This window comes from Macaca fascicularis, chromosome 1 (genome assembly GCF_037993035.2).
Source record: "Macaca fascicularis isolate 582-1 chromosome 1, T2T-MFA8v1.1".
NCBI lineage: Eukaryota > Metazoa > Chordata > Mammalia > Primates > Cercopithecidae > Macaca > Macaca fascicularis.
The window spans coordinates 124,408,389-124,415,003 of record NC_088375.1 but is presented as its reverse complement, the minus strand read 5'-3'; the positions used below and the strand labels follow the sequence as shown (position 1 = coordinate 124,415,003).

Here is a 6,615-nt window from a genome sequence, read left to right as displayed (position 1 = left end):
GAACTGAGGCTTGGAGGATTCAAGCAACTTGCCAAAGGTTCCTGTTGGTAAATGGTATATCCAAAAAGATCTGAGCTGAAGCCAATTCCTGCATTCCTTCTGCTACACCTTGGCAAGGACTGGATCACTGAGTGTTGGCCCCTCAGCTGCTTCTAGCAAAGAGCTGGATACTGACAGGCAGAATTCTCACCTAACAGCCCCAGCGAACACCCTGGTGCCAAGCCATGGATGGCCCTGACTGGACTCTCCCCCAGACACCTGCCCATGGAGGACAGAAGAGGAGGCTGTTCCAGGCCAAGTGACCAGCTGCTCTGGGGACTCGCAGCCCGGCACTGGGAGCTGACAGGGAGCAGGAGGGGCAGAGCGCTCTGCCTGGGCTCCAACAAACAGGCTTTCTAGTGAATGGACCAATTGGCAGTTGTGGGTTATGTGGCCAGTTGTGGTTAGGGGAAGGGAGGAGCTCCTGGAGGAACACTGCATTCCTGCTCCTGTCAGTGACTCCGAGAGAGTTCTGGACTAAGAGGTGGGAGCACAAGCCGTGTCAACTCCTCTGGGCTCCAGAATTAAGCCCACTCCCACATCCTCCTGGCCCCTGGAGCAGGAGCTCTCCCCATGACAGGATTCAGAAGGGGCTTTCCTGAGTGGAACCAGCCTTGGTCATACGCCACCCCGCTCCCCGCACCCCCGCCACTGTTCCCTGACTGAGAAGGCATTAGCACAGACACTCTGGAGTCCCCCTTTAATGACACCTGAGGTAGCACTGACTGAACAACAAATGCAGTGCCCTCTCTGCTTCACCAGCCCCTCAACGACGACCACTCTACGCCTTCTCTAGCTATATTCTGTATTCTATATATTCTAAGCAATGCTTTAGGCATTTTATGCATAATCACCTAACTGATCCTTATACCAACCCTACGAGTAAGGCACCATTATTATTACTATTTATTTTTCACTTTTTTTTTTTTTTTTTTTGAGACGGAGTCTCACTCTGTCGCCCAGGCTGGAGTGCAGTGGCCGGATCTCAGCTCACTGTAAGCTCCGCCTCCCGGGTTTAGGCCATTCTCCTGCCTCAGCCTCCCGAGTAGCTGGGACTACAGGCGCCCACCACCATGCCCAGCTACTCTTTTGTAGTTTTGGTAGAGACGGGTTTTCACCGTGTTAGCCAGGATGGTCTCGATCTGACCTCGTGATCTGTCCTCCTCAGCCTCCCAAAGTGCTGGGATTACAGGTGTGAGCCACCACGCCTGGCCGAGTAAGGGCACCATTATTAACTTCATTTTACAGATGGGAAAACTGAGGCACAAAAAGGTTAGGTACCCTACCAAGGGTCATGGAGTTATCAGGAGGCAGAGCTCGGATTTTAGCCCAAGCAGTTGGGTTACAGAGCTAATGCTCTTACTCGCCACATTCCACTTGTGAGGGCTGTGAGACTTTTCCTCCCCCCAGGGAGAAGTGCCTAGCAGCAGCCAATGGAAAGGGCACTTGTCTTCTGGCTGGAGGACCCGGGACTGGGCTGGGCTGGGCCCCCGGCCCGGGGCTCACGGCAGCCACAGAAATGAGTGAGTATTGCTCGTTGTATTTGGAGTCATCCATGACTTTCCTCCTTCACACGGGGAAACCTTAGGAAGGTGTCCTCTCCCCACTTACTCTCCTGCTCTAGGCCTCCCCCATCTCTGCCCAGCCTGGCCTCCACACAGGCATCCAAGCATCACCTTGGACTTCCCAGTTGGCACTGGGCAAACCAACATAGAGAACCAAGACAAGGAGCAACCTTAAATCACGTAAGTGGAATAGAGGGGTCTATCTCTCTGGCTGTATCTAGGACCTGATTTCTTCTAATTCCCAATCTCTTCTCTACTCCAGGTTTCTGATTTCCTTCAAGTGACTTCTGAAGCCAAACCACTTTGGGCCTTTGGGGCACTGGAACATTTCTTCATTGTCATACTCATACCCCTTGATGTGTGTGTCCCTGGCAGTCTGTGAAGAGGGAGGCCATGTAATTCAACAAAGTGTGGACAAGCACAGGCCAGGCATGCAGCAGGCACTAAAAATGTTTATTGCACTAACAGATGACTACAGATGGTGTAGGTTCTCACTTCCTGTTTCTAGGTAATTCTCTGCCTCATTTACTCTGAAGTCACATAGGGCCAGGATAGGAAGTGAGCTTGCTGTGATGCTTGGGCACCAGCTGACACATCATCCTTTTCATGATTCTCTTTTTCCGATGAAGGTTGGAAACTTTCATTCTAGAAGGGTCCTCAGCTGAGGGGTTGTGACTTTAGGGGGTAGGGAGGCCACTTGGGAAGCCAGAATTCACTGTGGATTAATTGCTTATCAATTTCTGGGTTAGATTTTTCAGTTCTGAGGGGTTCATGAGAGCAACCTAAGAATCGGTCCTGCTGAGGTCCAGGAGACAGTGCCGGGCCTGGTTGTGGCAGGAAGCTCCAGGAGAGGAAAGTGGACAGGCTACTGATACAGTCTTGCATTGCAGCAGTGCTTGCCCTTTGTGGGTGGCACAAGTCCTGAAGCCAGCACGTATTTCTGTGGCTCTGGGACAAGGGGGACAGCTGACTTTCCCCCAGCCATAGGATGGCGTGGTCTCAACAAGTATCAATATTTCCAAAGTACCAAAGATTGGCTCTCAGTAGTTTGCCAAACACAAAGGCTTCACAGCAGCCCTAGGAAGCTGGCAGGTGGGAGCTGCTGTTCCCATTTAATTGACAAGGACATTCTGTCCAAGATCCTTCCCTGGTGGCTGCTTTACCAACCTTTACGCTGCCCCTCATCTTGAAAGTGGGAGAAGACATGACTGAAAGGGCGGGCTGCAGTACAAAGGACATAGGTGCATGGCTGGGAGATGAGACTCTCTGGCTCTGACGTCCTGCTCCCAAATCTGGTCAGCCAGGAGTCCTACATTCTGGCCCTTTCTGTAGCACTGGGACAAGAAAGCAGCATTTTCTTGGCAGCCCCAGCTTCCAAGGTAGCTGCTGTCCACCCCCAGTTGGCTTTCTAAAGAGCCACAGAGCCACTTAGGTGGAAGAAAGAAAGCTGGGAAGGAAGGAGAAAAGGAAGGGAGAAAGAAAGGAAGAGAGAAGGAATAGAAAAAAGAAAGAAAAGAGAAAGAGAAAGAAATGAAGAATGAAAGGGAGAACAAACAAAAGAAAAGTAGGAAAGAAAAAAGAAGAAAGGGAGGAGGAATGGAGGGATGCATGAATAAAGGGAGAAAGAAAGAAAAGAGAAAGAGAAAGGAAGAAAGAAAGCTCTTTGTGATAGAAGGCCATTCCCTAGAAGAGATCTCAAGAGGAAATTGGCTGTCAAATAGTTTCAAGGAAATGACATTTGGACAACCAGCAAATGAGGGTTTCCTCCCACTTCCTGCCATCCATCTCCATTTCCCTCTGTTCAATCTCTCACCTCCCTCCAGTGGTTCGTTCCTCTGACAAATAGCATCTCTCCCATGCTCCCTTCTACTCTCTTCTGGGGTCAGCTGAGCACTGCTTCCTTGATGATGCTACATTAGGAAATCGTCACAACCCCAAATCTCGGATGCTTCCAATTCCCCTATACCTGTCCCAGAACCTGGCCTGGGACATGACTTCACTGGTAGTCAGCAGGGAGGCCAGCAGCTAAGCTGACCAAGGTAAGCATGCAGAGCTGAGTCCTCTTACTCCAGGACTCACTCTGGAGGTCCCCGCCCTCAACTCATCATTCATGTGTGACTCTGGAGGAGGAGGCTTATCCTGTCTGGGCCTCCATTTTTCATCCGAGGCAACATGGGGTGAAAAATCTCTTTCTGTGGTACCAGCACTCCTTGCCCATGGATGGGTACAAACAGCTTGCATGGATGTGAAGAACTAAGACACCATGTGCAGACAGACACCATCCTGCTGACTTGGCCCTAAGATGCAGGCAAGACCTGCCAGCCACAAGTCTCCCAGCCAGCCAGGCAGACGCACTGGGGCTGGGGGGCTTGCGGAGGGTGGAGGGAAGAACATCAGTTCCAGGGCAGGAGCAAGCGGAGGAGACTCAGGTGAGTCACTTGAGGCTAGCCATCAGCTTTTCCAGCCTCAATTTCCCTGTGTCTGGTGACAAAACATGTCCATACCAAGCAGATCCACAATCCCTTCTTTTAAGGTAACAGAGAAGAGACAGCTACAAGTCCCACTGTGGAGTCATGGTTATCAAGGACCTTGCTCATCCCTCTGCAACTCCGTGAAGGCAGAGCCTCCCAGAGCCCCACAGCCCACATGTCCAAAGAGCTTTCATCACTGAACCCCTACTGTGTGTTGTGCATTGCCCTAGGGACTCCCATATGACCCATTTGACCTCATGACCACTCCTTGGGGAAAGTCTTAAAATTGCCACTGTACAAATGAGGAAAGAGAGGCTCAAAAAGCTAAGGAGTTTGTCCAAAGTTACACAGCAAATGAATGGCAGAGCTGGGACTAAAATCTGACCTTGGGACTCCCAAGTCCACTGCACCATTGAGGTGTCATTGCTTTAGAACCCATGTGAGTGAACAGATAATAGTAACAATAGCACTTACTGTCTTCAGGCCCTGTGCTAAATACTTCACAGGCCTTATCTCATTCAATACTCATAACACCTTAGTTCAGAGAGAGAAATTAACATCTCTGTTTTATAGACAAGGGAACTGAGAGAAGTTTGTCCAATGTCACACAGCAAATAACTTGGCAGAGCTACCAAGGTCAAATCACTTGTAAGTAGTGGAGTCAGGTTCAAACTAGGGTATGTAAAGAACTTCAGTTTGGGGAATGAGGACCTCAAGCCTTGCACCAACGTGGAGAATGATTACGCTCCTCCAGAAGCTGAGCAAAGTCCAAATGCCAGCCTCAGTGAACCTGGGCCAGGGCTGGGTTGGTGAAGGAGGGAGCAAGTAAAACTGGATCCCATTCTCAACAAGTCTGTTGGTTTATCTTTCTCAGGTTACTTCCTCTAATCTTTTATCAGTCTTAAGAACTGTAGTGTCAACATGTTATCTTAAATCATTATTGTACAGTGACCATGTCATTGGTGTATCCCCAGGGCCCAGCACAGTGCCTAGCATCTGGTAACACATATTTGTCAAAAGAACAAAGTATTCTCTAATGGCCTAATTCAACTCAACCATCATTAACTGGGTACCCATTATGTGCTAGGTACCATTGATCCAGAGGTGACTGAGCATGGGTGCCACCTGGAGGAAGTCTCGGTCTAGGGTGGGGACAGAATGTAACCATCGGTACCACCTTACACACTTCAAAAAGTACTGTGGAGAATGAATGGATGGCAAACGACTTATCGGAGCCAGCACTGAGGAATGAGCCAAGTCCAGTGGGAACACAAGAAAAGGACCCTTTGCTCTGCTGGGAGAGTCACAGAAGGCTTTGCTGGTGGAGGATGAGATGCGATTTCAGCCTGAAATGAGGAGTTTGTCTTCAGCCCTGTGGAGAAAGGAGCATTCCAAGCAGAGGGACCAGTCTGAGCAAAGGCATTCAGGTGTAAAATTATTGCCTAGGACTGGAGTGAGGGATATGTAGTGCAACTGACAAGAGACTCCTCTTCAAGAGCAGGCCACATATCCTTTATTTCCCAGGGGGTGGAAATGGGCAGCCTCACAGAGGAATTGAATCATAATGAATTGAAGAAAGAAAAAGCCCCTGAAGTTGGCATTATAATTAATAGGTTTAGGCTCAGGCTCATCCTACTAGTCCTCACTTAGATTCATTCTCATATAGAAACAAAACGTGATTAATCACCTCAGTAAGTGCAATTTCCGAAAACATCCAGGGAAATCTAGGGTCCAGGTGCAGGACCTTTCCAATCTGAGCTGGATTTTGCCTCCAGGAGAGAGCATGGGTACCAGCCAGCATTTTCATCATCTAAGGGTCAGGTGCCCTGAAGTGTCTGCTGGCACCCAGGGAACAGCCCCCCAGCTTGCTGTCGTAGGACACAGCTGCTCCCTTCCTGGTCAGGTAGCTGGCATCCCTCCCATAATGGGACTTGAGGCTGGGCGGGCTGCTTGGGGACTGCAGAGGAAGAAGGGGGCTGCCGGCAAACCTGCTGACTCAGGCTCCACGAGGGAGCAAGTAACACTGGACTCCTTTCGGCACTCCGAGAATGGGGTGGGGGCGTCTTCAAAGGATTTTCCTCCCTTCCCAGTGCTTGTCCCTGCTCTCGGTCCGTTTTCTGCTAAGATTTGGGGATTTTCAGGCCTGCAGGGAAAGTCCCTTGGGAAGATCATAGAAAGAGCGCTAGCACCGGATCAGTCTGGAGAGCGCGGAAGGAAAGGGTGGGTCCGCAGAGGGCGCGGGGAAGGCGGGGTGGGGACGCGGTGGAGCCCGCGCTCCTTTGCTGAAGGCTTGGAAGTGCAGCGCAGAAGACAGAGGGTGACTGGGAAGACGCGCGAGCGGGGCCGGCCGGCCGGCGGGTGGGGGAGGGGGAGGCGGGGGAGGCGGCTGAGTGGGCCTCTGGAGTGTGTGTGTCTGTGTCAGTGCGCGTGTGTGTGTGTGTGTGTGTATGTGTGTGTCTGGCGCCTGGCCAGGGTGATTTCCCATAAACCACATGCCCCCACAGTCCTCTCTTAAAAGGCTGTGCCGAGGGCTGGCCAGT

The 6,615-nt window shown here is 50.9% G+C and overlaps 1 long non-coding RNA gene across 1 annotated transcript; it reads left to right on the top strand.

Annotated features, from left to right (window-relative positions):
* Positions 1 to 476: 476 nt before the first annotated feature.
* Positions 477 to 3,168, top strand: LOC141407468 (uncharacterized). The gene is made up of 3 exons (XR_012416678.1): positions 477 to 1,562; positions 1,664 to 1,784; positions 1,867 to 3,168. It is a non-coding gene; the product is annotated as an uncharacterized lncRNA (long non-coding RNA).
* Positions 3,169 to 6,615: the final 3,447 nt, after the last annotated feature.